This window comes from Pleurodeles waltl, chromosome 4_2, assembly GCF_031143425.1.
Source record: "Pleurodeles waltl isolate 20211129_DDA chromosome 4_2, aPleWal1.hap1.20221129, whole genome shotgun sequence".
Lineage (NCBI taxonomy): Eukaryota > Metazoa > Chordata > Amphibia > Caudata > Salamandridae > Pleurodeles > Pleurodeles waltl.
The window spans coordinates 432,251,244-432,274,040 of NC_090443.1; the positions used below are offsets into that span (position 1 = coordinate 432,251,244).

A 22,797-nucleotide genomic window follows, 5' to 3' on the forward strand; every position below is an offset into this window, starting at 1 on the left:
AGGTGGTGGTCTCTCCTTTGTCTTTGCCACTTTAGCTGGAGGCTGTGTAGTGTCCAATTCCTCCCGAAAGGCTAATTTCCTCTTAGGTTTTAGAGGAGGTGCTGTTAAGATTCTGCCAGCTTAATATAAATCCTGGCTTGCCTTTTGTACATTCCTTCCAGTGTTGGCAGTATTTGGGAGTCCTCCTCAGAAGTTTTTTGGCTTTCTTTGAGTGTCTTAGAAAGTCCATGCTCCTCGGTGTAACCTGCTCTTTTCGGCTCCGAAGCTGGCTTTTTCAGTATCGAAAAAGATGGCGTTGTGGATAGTCTCGGCTCCGAAAGGGATTTCTGAAATTTTGACTCGGAAGAGCGTTGTTTGCTCGATTCGGAGACGGAGCTTTTGGTCGACTCCCATGGCTTCGGAGGTGTGGCCTTTTTCGGTGCTGAACCTGGGGTTTGGTCACCGGGTGTCTTCTTTCGGGTTGAGCCATGGCCTTCTGGGAGTGGCATCCCCAAGGCCTTATATTTCGGTTTAGTTACTGTGGCAGGCGTACTCACGTGCTGTCCTGCTTCCTCGGATTCCTGGTCGGAGTCTGATCTTCGAACAGAGAGTGCAGTCTGCATGATCTCTTCCTCTTCGACGTCGAGATGTTCAGAGCTTTTTGACTCCATCTCGAGCCTTCATGCTCTTCTGTCCTGAAGTGTCTTTTTTGATCGGAAGGATAGGCAGGCCTCGCAATGTTCTTCCTGATGATCTAGGGAAAGGCAAAGATTACAGACAAGGTGTTGGTCTGTATAAGGGAATTTGGCGTGGCACCGAGGACAGAATCGGAATGGAGTCCGATCCATGAGGCTTCGACACGGTCAGCCCGACCAGGCCCGAGTTGGGCATCCACGCCCCGAAGGGCAAGTAGAGATGTCTGTTCCGACGGTACCGAAGTGTCGATAGAAGATGTAAAGCGACCGATACAATACAGTCGAAAAATTACGCGTTTTCAAAGTTTTCGGAATTGAACTATCTGAGCGAAAGGAAACGCGTCCGAACCCGATGGCGGAAAGAAAACAGTCTAACATGGAGTCGATGCCCATGCGCAATGGAACCGAAGAGGAGGAGTCACTCAATCCCGTGACTCGAAAACACTTCTTCGAAGAAAAACAACTTGTAACACTCCGAGCCCAACACTAGATAGCTGAAGTATGCACAGCATGTGTATCTGCAGCTACAATGCCATCGAACACACACACACATATATATATATATATATATATATATATATATATATATATATATATTGCCCACCGGTTGTCTCGCAGCGCCCGTTTTCAAACCAACGTATTTCGACCCTAGCTTTTAGGCAGCAATATAAATGTCAAGATAACTCTTGTGATTATGTTCTTGGTAGAGAAAGAGATCAGACGTTTGATGCCATAAAGTAGTAAAGAAGGTGTATATGCCTGCTGCAAAGAACAGATCTGTATTTTATATGAATAGCTGAGTGGATTAGTAAATCCAGCCATTACCTGCGCTTTAAAACAAATGAAATGTATGTGCAAGGCAGGCTATGGAAAGATGAAGTGCACTTCTGCTGTGTGGTAGTGAGGGAATCCGAGGAGGTGGTCATGGGACTGGGAGCACCAAAAATGATTGTCTGACTGGGCGCCACCAGTGCTGAAGGCTGGGATGATGGGTATGTGGTAAGGTGAAGTAATAGTGTGTCTTTTTGGGGTTTTTTCAGGGTCTTCAGAGAACCTGCTGATTGAGGGAAAAAGCAAAGTTAAGGTGACTGACACACCAGAAATTTTGTGACCGTCTACACAGGCTAGTGTTTTAAAGGGACAGTTTAGTCAGTAGCAGAGATGACATCTCGCTGGATGACTGCTGCTCAAGCCCTAACTCGGGTTATGGAGGATAGCTCTGAGGCAGGATGAGAGACTGAGACAGCAGATAGTGAGACCACATCTGACGGAGAGGACAATGGAGCAGTCTCTGGGAGTGATATTTCAGTCAGAGGAGTCCCATCTGACAACTCCCCTTCCAGTGATTATGATGGAGACGATGAGGACAGTCATGCTGACCCTTTGCAAGCACAGTCTGTGCAGCGGGACAACAGCAGGTTAGCCCAACCCAGAGAGCACATGTGTGCAGCGGCAATCACAGACTCTCTTGGCAGCCCCCCAATTTAGTTCAGCCACAAATGTCACCTTTTATTGGTGATGCTGGATGTAAAGTCGATACGGCCAACTTTTGGGATGTTGACTTCCTTCAGAAAATTGTGCAGCAAACAAATTTGTGCAGAGAACAAATTCTGAGGGAGCATAGAGGCACTCTAGGGCCCCGTTCTAGGACACGCCAGTGGACTCCCACTTCGCTGGCAGAGTTGAAGATATTTTTGGGCCTAACGCTCAAAATGGAGTTAGTGTACAATGCCACCTTGCAGTCCTACTGGACGACATGCACGGTTTGGGTAATCCCCATCTTGGCAAAGGGCAGTGACAGGGAAAGGTCCAAATCGTACTGTGGAGACAACACAAAGATCTATCACAAAAACAACCTTGTTTTGTAAGGCGGGCACTTGCGTTTTTGGTCCTGGGCTTGGCAGCCATATAAGGAAACCTACCAAACCCTGACATTTCTGAAAACTAGACACCAGGGTAAGTCCACGGATGTGTGGCTTGTGTGGATCCCCCAAAAGTTTCTTACCCAGAATACCCTGCAAAGGTGAAACACTGAAAAAAAACCTCTATTTTACCTTGCATTTCTGTCAAACATACTACAGGAATATGTGGGGATCCACAAAATTCCTACTACCCAGCGTTTCCCCACTTGCCTTGATAAAAACGCTGCCCAACTTGTGTGTCTGTGCCTAGTGCCTGCGACAGGTATGGATCGCCCCAGGGTCAACAGTAGCCCTCATGTAAGGACTACCGTTGACCGTTGTGTGATGCTTTCCTTTCACAGGTACTAACCCAAGGCAGGATGTAGTGTTTTTATTAGAACAAGTTGGGGAATGCTGGGTGGTAAGTAGTTTGTGGATCCCTGCACATTCCTGTAGTTTACATCACAGAAATGCAATGAAAAAAAGTGTTTTTATTCCACGTTTTACTTTTGTAGGGCATTCTGGGGAAAATAACTTTGGGGAATCGTCACAAGCGATACTTCCCTGGACTCCCCTTGATGTGTACTTTTCAGAAATGTTTGCGTTTGGCAGGTTTCCCTAAACGGTTCCCGATCTCAGGACTAATTAGAACAGTCCCCTTAGTTATCATTATTGCCACAATATGTTTTGAGGACCTTCCCTGTTGCGGGCACTTGGTTGAACCAAGTGAGGTACCATTTTTATTGGGAGACTTGGGGGAATGCTGGGTGGAAGGATGTTTGTGGCTCCCCTCACATTCCAAAACTTTGCATCACTTAAATGTGAGGAAAAAGCCACATTTTGAGGTTTGCAAAGGATTCTGGGTGACAGAACATGGCGAGAGCCCCCAAATCATCCCATGCTGGACTCCCTTAGGTGTCTAGTTTTAAAAAATTTATTGGTTTGCTAGATTTTGCTAGGTGCCGGCTGAGCTAGAGGCCAAAATCCACAGCTAGGCACTTTGCAAAAAACACATCAGTTTTCATTGGAAAAATGTGATGTGTCCAAGTTGTCTTTTGGGGCGTTTCCTGTCACAGGCTCTAGGCCTACCCACACAAGTGAGGTAAAATTTTTATCAGGAAACTTGGGGGAATGCCGGGTGGAAGGAAGTTTGTGGCTCTCCTCAAATTCCAGAACTTTGCAATGCTGAAATGTAAGGAAATGTGTTTTTAGACACTTTTTGAGGTTTGCAAAGGATTCTGTGTGACAGGACCCAGTGAGAGCCCCACAAGTCACCCCATTCTGGGTTCCCCTAGGAGTCTAGTTTTAAAAAATGTATTGGTTTACTAGGTTTCCCTAGGTGCCAGCTGAGCGAGAGGCCAAAATCCACAGCAAGGCCCTTTGCCAAAATCAAGTCAGTTTTCAGTGGAAATACCTTGCGTTTTGGGGCATTTCATGTAGCGGGCACAATTTTTATTGGGAGACTTGAAGGAACACAGAATAGAAGAACAAGTGCTACTGCCAATTGTCTTTCTGTACATTTAAACCTTCCAAATGTAAGACAATGTGTAAGAAAGAAGTCATTTCGAGAAATGCTCTATAATTCACATGCTAGCATGGGTACCCGCGAATTCAGAGATATGCAAATAATCACTGCTTCTAAACTCCATATCTTGTGCTCATTTTGGTAAAATATAGAGGTTTCCTTGATACCTATTTTTCACTCTTTATATTTTACCAAATGAACTGCTGTATGCTGGGTATACAATCAAAACCCATTGCAAGGCGCAGCTCATTTATTATCTCTGGGGACCTTGGATTCTTGATGAACCTATAAGCCCTACATATCCCTGCAACCAGAAGTAACATTATATTGCTCCCAAAAATATGCCAGAGTTGAAAAAAGATACAGAAGCAAACAGACAGAAATGGCTGTTTTTTTCAACTCAGTTTCAATATTTTTATTTCAACTGTTAGTTTCCATAGGAAAACCTTGAAGGATGTACACAAATTACCCCTTGCTGAATTCAGAATTATGACTACTTTTCAGAAATGTTTAGCTGTCTGGGATCCACCATTGGTTTCATACCCATTTCTGTCACTAACTGGAAGAAGGCTGAAAGCACACAAAAAAAGTAAAAATGGGGTTTATCCCGGTAAAATGCCAAAACTGTGTTGAGAAATTTGTTTTTCTGATTCAAGTCTGGCTGTTCCTGAAAGCTGGGAAGATGGTTATTTTAGCACTGCAAACCCTTCATTGATCCCATTTACAAGGAAAAAACAGATGCTTTCTTCTGCAGCACTTTTTTGCCATTTTTCCCAAAACAACCACTTTTAGCTGTATTTTGGCCATTTTTTCGGTGTCCTCCATGGAAAGCCACAAACTCTGGGTCCCCAGCGTCACAGGAGGACACAAATTTGGCTTGGATAGCTTATATGGACAAAACGTTATGGGGCCTAAGCGCAAACTACTTATTCCATATAGCCAAAAACGGGCTCAACAATTTGGGACGAGGCAGCAGCTAAGGGGTGAATGGAAGCTAAATGTCAGAAAACAGAGGGCAACATTTATTCTTGTTTTTTTTTTTTTTTTTTAAGATAAAAATTACATTTTTATCAAAAGTGAAAAATGACGACAAACCTGTGCTGGACATGAATCCTGCTCTGATAGTCAGCAGTACGTAAATGCAAATGCAATGCAGTTCTGTGCTGATCTCCTGATTCAAATGTTAGTGCTGTAGCCACTAAGGCAGGCAATGATTGCACAGAATTAGACTTAGCTTATGATTTGCTCACGTTGTGTGAGCAGGTTGTGCAGACACATATAACTGGATACTATATGCTGCTGGATAATAGTGTTAAAGCCTGGACTGTTGCCAGCAAATGTACAAAGTAGAGCCATTCAGTGGAAGGAAGTGAATAGCAAATACAGAAAAAACAAACAAAACAAGCACAACAATGGAATGGGTGAAGCAATGGATGAGATGGGGCTAGGTAAGAAGTGCATGAAGCATGGCGGTGGCGAGTATTTGGTGGGTGAAGAAGTAAACGAGAGAGACATAGCTGGCAAAAACATACACTCTGATGGAGTGCTCAAGCAAAAAGAAAAAAGTATTGCCCTAAAAGTGAGCTGTGGAAGCAGAGAAGGCAACCAATTAGAAAGAAGGTAAAGAGGCTATGCTACAGGGGAGGGACAAATCCAAGATTGACAAGTTGTGATAGAAAGGCCATCGAATCGGAAGCAGGCAAAAGAAAACTAGTACAGGTACGCATTGGGTGGGCTGGGGGCCCTGGATGTTCTTACCCACAATATGTATTTCGCAACCAGAGAGGCAAGCTGTCTGATAGGCTTGATATGAAAAGTTTGCAATGAAACACTTCAGAACCCAACCACTAAATGGCGGAATAATGCATCATGTTATCTAGAAAAAAATTCACGCTGCTAAACGAAACCTTCCCCTTAGATGGCAGAGCTTCCCCATCCGATATTAAAACAGACACTATAGATAGCTGATTTGAAGGCAGCAGAGCTATTAAAATATATATTGCAGAAAAACAACACAGAGGGGAATGCACACATGATAACAATAACATCAGTGTGAGGTAACTATTGGACTACTGTATTCAAAGGTTTTAAGTCTAGAAGTGATATGAAGTTTACAATCATTTCTTCATATTACCCATGAATGGAATACCCTGCCTAAACTACTGGGACAAAATGAGTGACTGGGAGAAGTTGGCAACAACTGAGCAAAGATGTAAAGAGAGAGAGTAGTAAAAAGTGAAGACATTCCACGTTGTTACACAATAACAAACATTTTAGAATTACTTTCCCAAAGTGTCCCCGGCCTAAAACTGCAAGTAGTTTGAAGTCCTGTAGAGTCAGTTCTGTTTTTATCTGGCTACTGTAGAGAGACAGAAATAGGGTCAGGTTATAATTACATGTCGAAAGCACAAACATGAAGGTTATATCTTACACCTACACAACATTAATCAAGCTGCGTGCCCTGGCTTTAGAGGGCAATAGTTTAAAGGAAGAAAAACTGTTTCCCCAGTATCTTTCATGCATGCATTTACTTGAATTAATTTCCTGTTGTCAGCCTGAGAACCCCCTGTAAACAATGTTAGCAAAGCAGTGTAAATATGCAAATCAGCCATAGACTATATGCAGAACAGGAAAACGGAAGTAGCTGAAAATAATTTTGTAATTAGCTTAAGCCAGTGGTTCCCAACCTGTGGTCCGGGGACCCCTGGGGGTCCGCGAAGCCTCCTCAGGGTGTCCGCGACTGCTTAGAAAATTAAACAATATTAACAGATTAGGTCCCCAGCTTACAGTAATGACTTAGTGGGGGGTCCCCGGACTCCAATAATGAGTCAGTGGGGGTCCCCGGGTTCCAAAAATCATAAAGTGGGGGTCCACAGAAGTCAACTTCACTGGCTTAAGCTAAACCCTGCGCTGCTGCTCTGATTCCATATGTTCTGCTGAAACAATACCATATGGAAAGAAATGTACTCACATTTAACAACTTCAGTTCCCAGGGTCAACTAGGGCCTTCACAGCAAGAGGAAAGGTGGCCCCAAATGCACAGCCACCAACAAAAGATTACAACAGAGTGGTGTAGTTAAAAGGTGAGAAACAAGCTATGTGGCCGATTAATAGGAAAGAAAAACAATGAAAAGACTACCTGAAAAGAGCCCCCTTGAAAGAATGGTCCCAAAAATAATTGGATACAAATGTTAATGACAGACACTCAGACCTTGTCAAAAGCCTAAAAACATTCTTCTGACAAAAGTTCAATCTTTGGAAACAAGTGCGGGCACCGGTCTCTCCTTTTGGAAGTGTGACGACTTATCAGGGCAGAGCCCTTAATGCAATATATAGCAAAAGGCCAGTTTCAGAGGTCAGTGGACTCATATGGGCTACATTACATTTCTAAATTGCTCAAGACAAGACTGGAGTCTGTGTGAATGGATGACACTCAATAGAAGGAAACACAAATTTCAGTCCTTCCTTACTGTACTCAAGTGCATATCAATACAATTGAAAAACTGCACAGAATTGTAAAGCACAAATGAGCTTCCCACATGGTGCAACACCGATCACATATGGTAATAAACCTGGCCGAGTATAAACTGTATTTGACAATAAACATAATGCCTCTGGAAGGTGAATCTAAAGATTTTCTGCTGGGTCAAACAGCGGATCCAGTTTAAAACAGTAGCCATAATTCAAGAAAGGTGATCTAGTTTCTTTGGTTTATTATAATATCCACACAATTCTACCAAAAGCCAAGCCTTGAAACGCCACAGTTTCAGGTTCCAGGTCAATGTGCACACATTTAACAGTGTCAACTGAGGATGCAGGACTCTGCACCGTAACTGCGGCAGACAATTTCAACACAGACCATTTACAGGATCCCCAAAAGGGAACAGTGGCAGCTATGCGAAACAAACCTTAAAAGGCAAAGATGGAATTAGCACAATTGCATTTAGACTACCTCTAATACCCCTGACCACCCTAGAAATCAATGTAGCAAGTGATTAAGCGCGCAGAGGACAGTCTACTACTTACTGTTGGACAAAAAGGAATTCTTCAGTTTGCTAGTCAGCCAGTCCTATATACATATGGATGACGCTGCTTGTTAACTCAAATGGAATTGATTTACTGCTGCTTATCTAAAAAGGTCAAAGATCTCCAAAACAATGAGCTCATTTGCCAATGTACGTCAATACACTGCACTGCATCTGTCAGGGTTTGTATGGGTAAGTTGGTCAACTGAAGAATGTAAGGGGTGGCTGGATTCCAAAAAGAGTTCATCTTTCCACATGAGCCAGTACCCAATGCCAGCTGCTGGCTGAAGTAAAGCAGAACATTGCTGTTGTATTCAGGTCAGGGTATTTTTATTTTCAGTCATAGGGAGGAATGTCTAAAGAGTCCAGTAAACAGCACTAAGCTAAAGGTGATAAAGAGAATGGACTTCTTTGCGAAACAGAGGGCTTCGATGTTGAGTAGTAGGGGTTCTTTTTACAAACATGCCTCTGACGACATCAACTCTGCGAAGGTGCTGTTTTCCCAAGTCGCATGCTCAGCGACGCCCGCGGGGTGGTTGGGGGGGTGTGGGGAAGGGAAGGCGAGGGGAGGGTTACATTTAAAAATAAAAAAATAAAAATACATTTACCTGTGCCGCCACGTTCACAACTGCTCTGCTCCTCTCCTCTGCCAGCAGGTGCAGACTCCCAAGCCTGCCCTGCGCCAATCCTGATGCTCCTCTGAGCAACATCAGGATTGGCTGGGGGCGCCCAGGTAGACTGTGTTGCTGGGCTGAAGAGAGCCCTGTGCGCATGTGTGTTTGGCCGGCCCGAGACGGCTGGCCAAATATACATGTGCTCTCAGGGGGGGTTGCTAAGCACACCCCCTCATTGCTCGTCACCCCCGTGGCCCCGCCGCTTTTCCCCCAAAACGATATTGAGCAAGGTTTATTGTCGTTTTTGTGGAAATTATTTGCAGATGCCGCTGCTGGCAGGGGGGCTACACTCCTTCGCCCTTATGGAGGAGCAGCCCCTGATCTTTCCTACAGGCGGTGCCGGGAACCAAGCTCTGCACTGCCAGTTATTTTGGCTGCTCTGTGCACTGAAGGAGCCTTCTCACACCTTTTGGCTTCCCGGTGCACTGTCTTTGGTTGCTGGCAGTGGCTGGGTATGTGGTGGTATGGAGGGTTCTGACCAATTTTGAAGCTACTGCTGCATCACTTAGCCAGTAGATGTTACTCCTTGGCTGACTTGATTCCTGGAGCGCGTGGGTTACAGCCAAGCTAACGGCAGTTTGATAAGATAGTTTATCAGGCCTCAATAAGTTTAAGGGCAGATATTACCAATGTCTGTTACAGCCCTATTCAAGATGGCTACACATATTTTAAGGAGGTATTTACCCATTCATCCTGGTGCAATGTTACTTCCTGTCTTTTTAAGTTTGTTCTTTGAGGTACACAAGACTGCAGAGAAGTTCTAACACTGTATTGCAACACAGTTGTGAGCTTCTTTGTTGGTTAAGCCAGATTCAGCTCTAGTTGATCTGATACTTCAGCCATGGTTTTAGGACTGTGTGCTAGTTCTTCTTAAGTCAGTTTTCTTCTACAGTCAATCATTTTCCTTCCAATCATCTATGAAGGTTTTTTTATGCCTTGTGGCTTTTTCCTTATGTCTAACTGTGACCCCCTCACAGCAGACATCTGACATAGCTCATGTTCTATTCTGTGAAGGAGCAAGGTGGCTACAGAAGGAGCGTCACCTGTACGTTATAGATCCCAAGACCAGGTCATCAAAGAAGATCCATCATTCAACCAATGACAGTTCTTCCACCACATCAGCGGAAGCTAGAGAGACTTAGTTATCAAGCTACATAACCTATCAATTCTAATGCCATCTTCTTCAGTGGAAACACTAAGCATGTCCTGTGTGCCATCTTGACAAGGATCCATACACTATGGAATGTCTGTATTGGAGGCAATCGTACTGGTGCTATAACAGGGCAGTGTGCTAGGCCTTCCCTTCTAGGAAGAGTCAGAAGGATCTACAGAGCACAGTCACTTCCCATTCCTTGCATAACACATTGGCCGGTAGTGATTCCTCAAGATTAATACACAGAGAACCATTCTCAATACAGGGTGAATCAAGAGGGATCCACTAGATGGAAGTCAGTGCAGCCAGCCAATACCCTAGTCCTGGATCCAACTACAGGTACAGGTCTGGCGATGTTCATGATCTCTCGAGTAAGACAGATCACTGCTCATGGTGATACTTTGACTTTGAAGAATGACTGGTGAATGAAATCCTGGCGCTGCTCCGGTACAGATGCTTTATTAGAAACCTTAAGTAGAAGCAAAGCTCTGCCAACAAAGGACCATCTGATCTGAAAATAAAAGCGGTCATAAAGCAACGTTCTTGACATCCTCAGCCATGATCACTTGCTGTGTGCAGCACCCTATGCCTTCAATCTTTGTCTATTATTTGCCTACTCAAATATTTCTGGTCTATGGCAGGACACAGAAGCCTCAGATTCTCCCCATTCCTGGAGGTTTCCAGGTTAAGGTGGCAATCTTCAGAAGTCATGTAATGTCCCTGTATCCCCACAATGGATAACAAACAATATCCACTGGACAGATCAGGGTGCAGGATAGGTGCTTCCCACCAATGGATATTTGTGCTGCACATTAACAGGATTATTTAGTTCTTTGATTCTGTCACAATCTAATGATATATACAAATAGTACACACTTGCCTGCACAGACCTCAACCTTATGGAAACCTATATATATGTTGTATTGTAAAACTCAAGACATTCAGGTCAACATAGCTTGATTAGCTTTCCAGGAGTTTTGTTTGTTTGAATAAATAAACAAAGCACTAAGCAATATCAATAAAATATTAAAGTCTTTATATGTTTTTAATACGTTAAAACGCATTATAAACCTGTTTTATTGATACAGAGGCCAAATAGTGCAAAATACCTCTGGCACAAGGGCACATTAAGGCTCATTAGTTAAAAAGGTTGAAATTGAGATATTGTTAATAAGAGATATTTCTCTTTATGAAAAGTGTTCCGGGCTTGTATAGATGCACCAACATATTCTACTGCTAAGGAATATTAAAGAAAGTCCCTGAAAGAGAACCTGGATAGATTTACAGTAAAAAGGTAGGGATGTGGTGTACAGCAATGTTCTCATTTAGTAAGGCCATACCTAAGTACCGAAGGATTGTAGTGTCTAGTTCAGACTACTTAAACACCGTTAGCCTAATTCCAGGCTTCCAATTGTTAGTAAAACGAGAAAAGAACTGATCCTTGACCAAAAGCCTAGAAGCATTTTATTGGCAGCTTCTTTTTGAGTGTTTTGTAACATGTTCATGTCTTGTTGTATCCTCAGAATTTTTGTCCAATCTCCAATCATAGTCATCCTTTTTTATGGTCACAATAAATATCAACTTGCTTAAGCTTCAAAAAATGATGCAGTAACAATGCTCCTGATGTAAATTAGACGTCTGACTGTTACGCTGCTTATCATGAGACTTCTTATACTGAGTCAATGAGTGGTGTCTGTATTTGGCATCTACATCGTGGCATGAGTTTACATAGCCGTAGATGCCCTTTTGTAACAATCCTCTATATGCTTTGTGAAAATTCTCAAGGAAGTCATAAGCACTTCCATAGTCAAACTTGGGAGCAGCGGCTTGGCAGACCTTTTTAATTTAAAAAACATTGATACCAAATATTGCAATTTTTAAATGCAGATAAAACATTACACCCTATCTATGATTACATTTTTTAAATTTTCTTTTACTGAAAATTGCATTTTAAAACTTTGCAGTATATTACATACCTTTTAGAATGCTAACAAAGCTACCATAATAGAAAGAGAAACTTGTCTTTCTTGAAATCATTGTTATGCATCATTTGAATTGTAGGAAGCTGGCCTGGTGTGAGGTGGGTATCTAAGGTACTTACACCTTATACAAGGTCCAGGTATCCCCTCTCAGTGTAGTGTAGGCAGTGTCTAGAAGCCAGACTCTTTAGAGGTAGCTATGGATGCGCAGCCAAGGCATATCTAGGAGACATGCAAAGCTCATGCAATACCACTGTAGTCACACAGCACTTACACACATGAAAGAAAACACTCAGTGTTACAAAATAAAATTAGTTACTTACCTGTAACTGTGGTTCTCCAGTATTAGTATCTTTCATAGATTCACATGCTTGAATCATCCCCGTCGTCGAGGTGGGAGCTTCACCGTAACCCCAAATACACATAGCTGTAAACTTTACACACTAAGCCCCAATGGCCCACCTAAGTTCTTTTATAGTCTATCCATGTACTTTAGCAAAAAAACGGAGAAAAAAAACAAAGTTGAGCCACAGCCAATCAGGCATCCCCACCCTTTAGAACACTCCCAACAGAGGCTCTTTCCCTCAGATTTTCTAGTACAAGTGTGAAGTTAAGAGTTCATGTAGAAGGGGAGCCTCTGAGGGGGAGGAGGGCATGTTGCATGTGAATCTATGAAAGATACCAATACTGGAGAACCACAGTTACAGGTAAGTAAGTAATTTTCTTCTCCAGTATTGGATCTTTCATAGTTTTACATGCTTGAATTAGAGTAGCGAGCAGTAACATCAATTAAGTAGGCCTGTAGCTGTACCCTTATAAACAGAACAAGCATAAGAATAACAATAGTAATAAGAGTACCAGTACCTCCATTTAGCATTCAATGGTAATGTAGCAATGTTCTTCTGAAAATAACAATCAGGCACAATAAGCATAGATCTCTGCATTACAACAAGAATCTAGCTTGCTACTATAACCAAGAACTACAATAATCATTAAAAATAGAAAAAAGTTTAACCTTGACTAGAATAAGGAACCATTGCTCACCTACCCTGTTTGCGGAGGTGGGATGACTCCAGAGGCTCACCTTAACGAAATAAATGCCTCAACACTGCTTGCCCCACCGCTGTGTCCATGTTATTCGTCTCCTCGAGACAGTAATGTTTTGTGAACGTATGCTGGCTGGACCATGTGGCCGCTCTACAAATATGCCGCAGGGGCACCACTGCGAAGAGTGCAGATGATGTGGCTACCGTCCTTGTCGGATGGGCTCTTACCCTGCTGTGGAGCAGTTTACCAGCCTGAATATGACAGAATTGGATCGCCAGGCCAATCCACCTGGCTACGGTCTGCTTGGATACTGGAAGGCCCTTCCTTGCGTCTCCAAAGGCCACAAACAACTGGTCTGATTTGCGTATGCTCTGAGTCTTTTGCAGGTAAAACTTGAGACATCTTTTAATATCCAACGAATGTAATGCCCTTTCTGCCACTGTCTGCGGATTAGGAAAAAAGGTTTTCAAGATAACCGGTTCATTCAAATGGAAAGTTGAGGGCACCTTCGGAATATACTTAGGATTCGTTCTCAGAATTATGCTAGTAGTGGTGAACTGAAGAAAAGGCTCCTTGATGGTGAATGCCTGTATGTCACTTACTCTCTTAGCCGAAGTAAGAGCCAGCAATAATGCAGTTTTCCATGAAATGAACTTCAGTTCCGCTCTGTGGATCGGCGCACAAAGGGGTTTCATGAGCTGCCCCAGGACCACATTTAGGGACCACAATGGTGGAGGCTTCCGCACCGGTGGAAAAGTACAAAACAGGCCTCTCCGGAATTGTTTCACAATCCTGGTGGAATATAAGGAGACCGTATTCTGAGACCTGCGGTATCTTGAAATTGCCGCCACGCGCATGGAGGAATATGAGAGTCCAGACTTTGCTAGGTGCAACAAATACAGTAGTATCTGTTCTGGAAGAGAGGAGATAGGATGGATCCCTTCCGCTGCACACCACACACAAAATCGCTTCCATTTCAAGCTGTAGGTCCTATTGGTAGTATCCACCCAAGCTCTGGCTAGAATCTCCCTACATTCCGAAGAGATGTTTACGGTGGCGTACTCATGGAACTCAGAAGCCAGGCCGATAAGTGGAGAGATGACGGATCCGGATGTCTGACCTGGCCCCGGTGCACTGTCAACAGGGATGGCTTCCATCTGAGTTGCACATGTGGCTGTTCCGAGAGCATCAGGAGCTCCATGAACCACATCTGTCTGGGCCACCTCAGTGCAATCAATAGGAGGCGACAACCCTCCACCTTCATCTTGTGGATGATTCGCGGTATCAGTGGGATCGGAGGAAAAGCATAGGCATAAACGCCGGACCATCTCATCGAAAACGCATTCCCCCACAACCCTCTCTGGGGAAGCCAGCTTGCATAGTAAGGGCATTTCTTGTTCTCGAGAGTGGCAAACAGATCTATGTTTGGTCTGCCCCATAACTGGAAGAGTTGGTTGAGGACCTCCTGGTCCAGTTCCCACTCATGGTAGGGGATAATTGTCCTGCTCAGGGTATCTGGCAGCATGTTGGTCTGTCCTGGCACGTGCTCTGCCTTTAGAAAAATGTTGTGCGCTATGGGCCATTTCCAGATGTTCTGACCCTGCTTCGAGAGCTGTAGAGACCTTGTGCCATCCTGCTTGTTTAGATAAAACATGCTCGTAGTATTTTCCGTCCTGATTAAGACATTCAAGCCCTGAAGACTTGGTAAGAAAGGGTTTAGAGCAAAATCTATTCCCTTGAGCTCCAGCTGATTTATGTGGACTTGACTGTCCCTTGGAGTCCAGGATCCGCTGATCTGAAGATCTTGGAGGTGGGCACCCCAATCTTCGAGGGAAGCATCCCTCGTCACTATATAGCGGGGTACCTGATGAAGAAATGTGAGACCGCTGGACAAATTTGCCGGTGTCGCCCACCAAGCCATGGCTGTTAGCATTTCCGATGTGATGAGAATTTTGTCCTCGAAAGAGCCCTGTACCTGGCACCATTGAGCGTCCAATTGCTCTTGTAGGGGTCGCATATACAGTCTGCAGTCTGGAACCAGCGGAATGCATGACGAGATCATTCCCAGCAATGACTTGCAGGTGCAAACTGAAACGCACTTTTTTGCCGAGAGCTTGCGGGCTAACGTGTTCAGCTTTAGTTTCCTTTCCTGAGACGGGTACGCTTTGCTGCGGACAGTGTCTAGTACCACTCCTAAGAAATTCAATGTCTGTGTGGGGCGAAGATGTGACTTCCGGTAATTGATGGTAAGCCCTAGGTCATCAAACAACTGGAGGCAGACAGAGATGTGTCACCCCACCTGAGCCTTTGAGGGTGCTTTGATGAGCCAGTCGTCGAGATAGGGAAACACCTGCATGCCCGACTGGCGGAGGTGAGCTGCCACTGGAGCCTGCATCTTTGTAAAAATTCTGGGGGCTGATTTCAAACTGAAAGGAAGGACCCGAAACTGTAGATGCACACCAGCCACCTTGAACCTGAGGAATTTTCAATGGTTGCGGTGTATTGGAACATGAAAATACACATCCTGGAGGTCTAGGGATGTCATATGATCTCCGGTACTCAGGAGACGCAAGATGTCCTGCAGTGTTACCATCCTGAACGATTGTTTCTTCAGAAACTTGTTTAGTGACCTTAAGTCCAGAATGGGGCGGTAGTTTCCTGAAGGTTTCTTTATCAGAAAGAAGCGTGAATAGAACCCCTTGTTCCTGTGAGGAGCAGGGACCACCTCTATTCCGCCCTTGAGTAGCATCACCTGTACTTCCTTGAGGAGTTGGGTTAATCGTGGAGGTGGAGGGCCCAACGGAGGGACGTCCGGTGGTTTCTGTATGAACTCCAGAGTATGCAGTCTGGCCACTACATCCAACACCCACCTGTCTGATGTTATGGCCTTCCAACGAAGGAAGTGAGAAGTGATGCGACCCCCGATCTTGGAGCCCCTGGTAGCATAGGAAGCTGGTATGGCTAGCTGGTCATTGTTTTCTGCCGGTATCTCTTCCCTGTGGCGCCGGCCTTCCCTTGGCTGGGTGCCTATATGCAGTGGTAGGTGGCAATCGATAATGCTGCTGATGCTGGCAGTATTGCTGCCTGAGTCCTGTTGCAGAAGACTGATACTGGGGTCTGTACTGTTGGAAGCCACCTCGAAAGGAATAACTTCCTCTACCCCTTGCCCCACGAAAGGGCTGCTTCCGGTACTGCAAGGTACCAAGCGATCTCGCCGTATCAGTATCCGTTTTGATGGACTGTAGCATGTCGTCCACATGCTTCCCAAACAGACTTTCCCCATCATATGCCATATCCAGAATACGGCTCTGGACCTCCGGACGGAAGGATGTAGACTTGAGCCACCCCTGCCTACGTAAGATCGCTGCTCCTGCGAGTTGTCGGAATCCTGTTAAGGAAATGTCTATTGTGCAGTCAATGATCTCCGCCGCGATCCGCTCACCCTCCTGCAGCACCTTCTTTGCTTCCACCTTGACATCTTCAGGCAAGAGATCTATATAAGCAGACACGTCCGCCCACATCTGGCGATCATACCTTCCTAGTATGGCCAAGGAGTTAGCCGCCTTTACCGTGATGGCTGCCACTGAGGAAAATCTCTTACCAATATTGTCTAATCTCCTCCCCTCCTTGTCTGGAGGCACTGCGATAGGTGCCGAAGGGTTTTTAGATTGACGCTGCGCTGCCTGGAATATTACCGAATCCGGCTTCAGTTGTGATATTAAGCAGGCTGGAGTGTTATCAGGGACCTTGTACTTCTTTTCCAGCTTTGGCATTTGGGAAGGCACTGTTGCTGGATTTTTCATTGCCTTCAACCCCTCCTGCCATAGGAAATCCACTATCGGGATCGCTCCTACTGATCTCCTTGACGGCTCTTTGAAGTCATATAAGAAACAATCTGTTTCCTGACAAATAATAGGCAAGTCGAATCTCTTGGCTGCCCTTTCCATTAAATTGTGAAAATCCCTGATGTCCTCAGGGGGTGAATCAACTGGTCCTGCCGGCGGCGGTGACGGTGTGGGAATGAGGTAGTCATCCCACTCACTAGGAGCCACCTCCATTATCTCCCCTTCTTCCCTCTCGTCATCCGTCGAGATGTGGTCATCCTGTGGTTGGGGAACCAATGGGACGCTTCTGCGTGGTGTTCCCGGGAGACTGGTCATAGGGGTTTGCATAAGTGTCCGCTGACTGTAAGGCCTGGATGGAGTTACAGGCGTCGACAGTGGAAAACACAAATAGTAGTCCATTAGCATACCCTGGAGATCCATCACCAATGACCGAGGCATGGGGAAAGAAGATTCTTGTTCCCCCGTTGGGTATGAAGAGTCACCTTGATATGTAGTTGAGGAATAATAGGGCTGCTCCTGCCCTTCCTCCTCCTCATCCAAGTCCTGGCATTTTACATGCAGCTGAGATGGACTACTGGCTGCACCAAACATTCCCGGAATAAATGTCCTCATCATCATCCAGGAGATGCTGCTGGGGATATGGCAAGACCTTGCTTGGAGAAGTATGCCTTGGAATAATTGGTGATGTTTTTTCTCCGGTGGTGATAAACGAAAGAGGGAGGAACCTTGCTGAATCGTGCTCCACTCCCAAATCATGGCCGACGATTGAGGCGACGAAATTTCCATCGTTGTCGTCGACAGTTCCGTTTTCGTCGTCAACAGTCCCTTCGTCGACAGTTCTCTCGTCGACGGTGGTGTCGTCAACGGTTCTTTTGTCGATGACTCATGCGTCGTCAACGGGTCTCTCGTCCATGGTTGTCTCGCCGACGGCGCAGATGTGCTAGTCGACGGCGCCTTCTTGATCCTCATGGACAGGTGCTTCGTGCAGTCGGCAGTGTCGTCGTCGACAGATGGACTATTGATGCTTCCACCGTCGACGATGTTTTCGTCGACGATGCCTTCTTGAAGATTTTAGCGGTGATAATCGTCGTCGATGAAAGCGCCGATGATGTTACTATCATCGGAGACACCGTCGTAGTAAATGTCAAAGTCATTGTCATGACCGTCGACACAGTCGTCGACGGGGTCGTCGTCGACGGGCATTTCTTAGTAGCATCAGAAGAAGGTCTCACCGGATCCCTCTCAGGCGACAGGGACAGAGAGGCACTTCTTGTGGGTGCCTTTTTCCCCACAGGCGTCGTAGCCTCTGAGCGAACCTTTTTGAAGAGTCCTGCCTGGGTCTCTGATCCGGAGGTAGCAGGCTCTTGGCACCCCTGCTTCTCCATTGATGTATACCTTGACTTTTTAACCACTTTCTTCGGTGGCTCCTCGGGTAGTCTTCCTTTCTCCCCAGGTCTCTTGAGGGAGCGAGATGATGTTTCACCCTCATCTGAAGATGGGTTTTCCATGGCCTACCTTCACGGTCCTTGGGGGTTTTCAGACTAAAGGTGTGACAGATTTTACAGTCTCTCACCTTGTGGTCAGGATGCAGGCAGCAGATACACTTTTTGGGGGGGTCATCAACATGAAGTCTCTTCATCCCACAACTGCCACAATCCCTAAACAGACCGTTCTTAGTCTGCTGAGACATACTGAGATTGTAAGGTGAAATTTTCTGACAGAAAAACTCCTGTCAGAAAGGAAAACTGAGCAGAGCTCAGGGAGACTCCCTTCACACGACGTGCGGTAGAAAATCTGAGGGAAAGAGCCTCTGTTGGGAGTGTTCTAGAGGGTGGGGACGCCTGATTGGCTGTGGCTCAACTTTTTTTTTTCTTTTTTTTTGCAAAAGAACATGGATAGGCTATAAAAGAACCTTGGTGGGCCATTGGGGCCTAGTGTGTAAAGATTACTGCTATGTGTATTTGGGGTTACCGTGAGGCTCCCACCTCGACGGCAGGGATGATTCAAACATGTGAATCTATGAAAGATCCAATACTGGAGAAATAAAGGTACTTTATTTTAGGAAGAAATCACCACAAAATACTAGAAGGATAACCCACCATTAGGAGGTAGGTACTAAACTAAATATATACACTAGCAATCAGAAACAGGCATAGAAAAGGTTAGAAAACAGTGCAAATAGCAATAACAATAGTGACCCTAGGGGGAGCACAAACCACATACTAAAAGAATGGAATGCGAATAAGGTATCCCCCCCACCTACGTAAGTAAAATGTGTAGAGGGGAGATGGGACTAATAGAAAACCACAGAGGTAAGTAACAGTACCCCCAGCGACCAGGAATGTAGGAGTAAATCACTGTATTTTCCCCAAACCACCCAAAAGGAGGAAAAGAAGAAAAAGAAGAAAAAGACACCCAGACAAGACTGCAAGAAAACCAGCAGTGGATTTCAGAAGAAAGAATACCTGTGGAGAGAGAGGACCAAGTCCAAGAGTAACAGTGGACTCTAAGAGGAGTAGGAGCCACTACCCACCCAGCTTTACTTGCAGCAGTTGGTCAACGGGGATGAAGAACAGGTCAGCACTGCAGTCCTAGAGCCAGAGAAGAGCTCCTGATCGATGCAGGTAATGTCCCATGCCGGAAGGGAGAAGGCAGACGGATATCAGTGCAGGAATCCGACCAACAAGCCTTGGCAAATGCAACTTGCGGTTAGTGAAAAAGTGGTGCTGCCAGGGACCAGCAACGCCCAGAAGGACTCATCCCAGGAGGGGGAGCCAGATGTACCCTCAGTGTCACAGAGTCCACAGGAGCAGAGGCAGCACCCATAGGAGTCCACAGGATGGAGACACAGGAGTCGCAGAAGAAGTGCAAGCAACACTACAAAAGAGGATTTCATGCCACAGGACAACCACGCAGGAGGCTGTGCTTTGCAGGATGGAGTGCTGGGGGCTGGAGCTACACGTCACCTGAAGATCCCTTGGATGAGATGCAAACAAGCCTTGGCAGCTGTAAGAAATGCAGTGGAGGGGGGTACTTGTCCTGCGAGGGAAGGCAAAGGATTATCTCCACCAAAGTTGGACAGCTGGCAGAGAGGATCAAGAGGACTACTCCGGACCATCACCCGTGATGCAGGATTCATATAGCTCAAGATGAGGGGAAATCCATGCAGCTGGCCGTCGCTTGTTGTAGTTGCCTGTGTTTGCAGGGGAGTGATTCCTTCACCCCAAGGGAGATTCCATCTTCTTCTTGTGCAGGCTGAAGAGTTGCAATCTTCTGAGGATGCATGGCCAGGGAAATGTTGCAAAGCTGGCAGGAGACATGGAAACAAAGTTGCATAAGAGTCTTCTAGCAGCGTTTGTCGATTCCTGGAGGGTCCAGTGGTGGTTCCAGTGGCCAGAAGTCAAAGTGGAAGTTGCAGAGGAGTCCTGCTGGAACCTGCAAGCCGAATCTGAGGACCCACCCAAGAGAGAGACCCTAAATAGCCCTGGAAGGGGGACTGGTCACCTAACCAGGTTAGCAACTAAAAGGGGGGAACTCTGACGTCACCTACCTGGCCTAGTCATTCCAATGCTCCCAGAATTCTCGGTCAACCTTGGAAACAAGATGGCAGAACCCAGGGACGCCCCTGGAGGAGCTCTGGGCACCACCCCTGGGGTGGTGATGGACAGGGGAATGGTCACTCCCCTTTCCATTGTCCAGTTTCGAGCCAAAGCAGGGACTGGGGGTCCCTGAGCCGGTGTGGACTGGTTTATGCACAGAGGGCACCAAATGTGCCCTTCAAAGCAAACCAGAGACTTGGGGAGGCTACCCCTCCCAAGCCGGTCACACCTATTTCCAAAGGGAGAGTGTAATACCTCCCTCTCTCACAGGAAATCCTTTGTTCTGCCTTCCTGGGCTTGATGAGATCAAGCAGCAGGACGGCAGAAACCTGTCTGAACACCAATGTGGGGGTCCTCTAAGGAGCCCCCAGAGTGCATGGAATCATCCTTCCAATACTTGCAACAGATTCAAACATGTTTGATACCAAACATGCCCAGGTTCGGAGTTACCATTATGTAGCTGGACATAGGTGGTGACCTATGTCCAGTACATGCGTAAAATGGCGTCCCCGCACTCACAAAGTCCATGGAAATGGATCTGGAGTTTGTGGGGGCACATCTGCTAGTGCAGGGGTGCCCTCACGCACAGGTACCTGCACCATGCACTCTGGGCCAAGAGGACATACCATATGGGTGAGTTATAGTGACCCGTTTCACTCAGGCTGCAATGGCAGGCCTGCAGAACCATTTGCATGGGCTCCCTATGGGTACCAGAATAACTGCTGCAGCCCATGGGGATCCCCTGGAACCCCAATGCCCTGGGTACCTAGGTACCATATTCTAGAGACTTACATGGGAGGACCAGTATGCCAATTGTGGGAAGAAAAAGGTACAATTTAGAGGCGAGAGAAAAACTACTGGGGTCCTGGTTAGCAGGATCCCAGTAGACACAGTCAAACATACTGACAACAGGCAGAAAATGGGGGTAACCATGCCAAGAAAGAGGGTACTTCCCTACAGGAATCTTCACTGAAGTTTGTTTGTATTTCGCTCTGTTTCCTGAACGTTTTCCTTTACATATAGGCAGCTAAATTATTTTTAATCCTGCAAACTATTTTCAAATTAACTTTATTTATATATTTTTAAAACAAAGAGAACATTTTTAAAATTCAAACATTTGTAATATGCTGCAATGTTTTCTATGCATTTTAAATTGTCACTTTTTCAAATAAGCATATATTTCTTATGTACATTGAAAAGGGTTCACAAATACAGATACGGGTGGGACTATTCAACAGAACATAAAAACTGAATGAGACAAATAACGAAGGAGAAGGGAAAAGAATGGAGTAGTGCTTGTGTATTGGAACTGAAGCAAGAGAATGGTAAAATAGGCCGAAGGACTCAAGCGCACGTTTCAGCCGAGCTTACTTTTTCTGAAAGAGCGAGAGGATGGTGACCAATTTAACTCCAAAGGGAAAGATAAGCATGAGAGATATGGTTAAGGGATGTAGAGTTGCCACAGGAAAATGTCTGCTTGAGTGTTTGCAACGTACTTGCCGTCAGTAGACTTTTTATAGCGTGTGCACAAATTGCAAGGGCGGAGGGTGAGAGCAGGTCACTTGAGGCAGCCTTACCTTTGTAAAGAGTTACCCGCTGACCCTTTGTTGTCTCGCCCCGACACCAGCTCCACTTGGGTAAATGGCTCGAGTCCCACGAGTTTTTCGTTCTGGAAGAGACATGCATGAGCTTAAGTAAGCCGGAACCTAACACGCCCCTTTCTCATCCACAGTGGCAGAATTCTGTTTCCTATTCTGTATTCTTGCCCTTTCAATCCACCTGCAGCACAGTGCATTACTAAATGTCAACTGTGATTCTGCAACATGAATATGTGACAGAACAACTAGGTCCTAAACAACTATAGCCTAAACCACTACTGCTAAACAACTAAAAAGTCTCTACAACTAAGTACTGAACAACTACTGTCTGAACAACTACTGTGTCTGAATAACAATTGCCTGAACAACTAATATATATATATATTCTAAACAACTAATAAACCATAAAAACCAAAAGGAAAACCTTACCTTAAAATTAGTTGTTCAGTACTTAGTTGTAGAGACTTTTTAGTTGTTTAGCAGTAGTGGTTCAGGCAAGTAGTGGTTTAGACCTAGTTGTTCAGGATGTTTCCCCTGCAACATACCACATATGTAAACATACCACATGAACAAACTGGGGAAATCTTACATTGTCCTCTAACTCTCGCTCACCTCACAACCATGCCTTGGTCTCTGAATAAACATTCGCACGGATCTTTCAAAACTAATAAAACCCAAACTACTGCTGTACACATGCTAAGCACATCTGATTTGGAAGCAAGAGGAACAAGTGAGAGGAATGACAGATGCCCTGCAAGGGTAGGTCTCCTACTACTA

At 45.4% G+C, this 22,797-nt stretch overlaps 1 pseudogene; it reads right to left on the reverse strand.

The window, feature by feature from the left end:
- LOC138293885 (serine/threonine-protein kinase N2-like) overlaps nt 1-22,797 on the reverse strand; it is a 245,836-nt pseudogene that overhangs the window by 109,759 nt on the left and 113,280 nt on the right.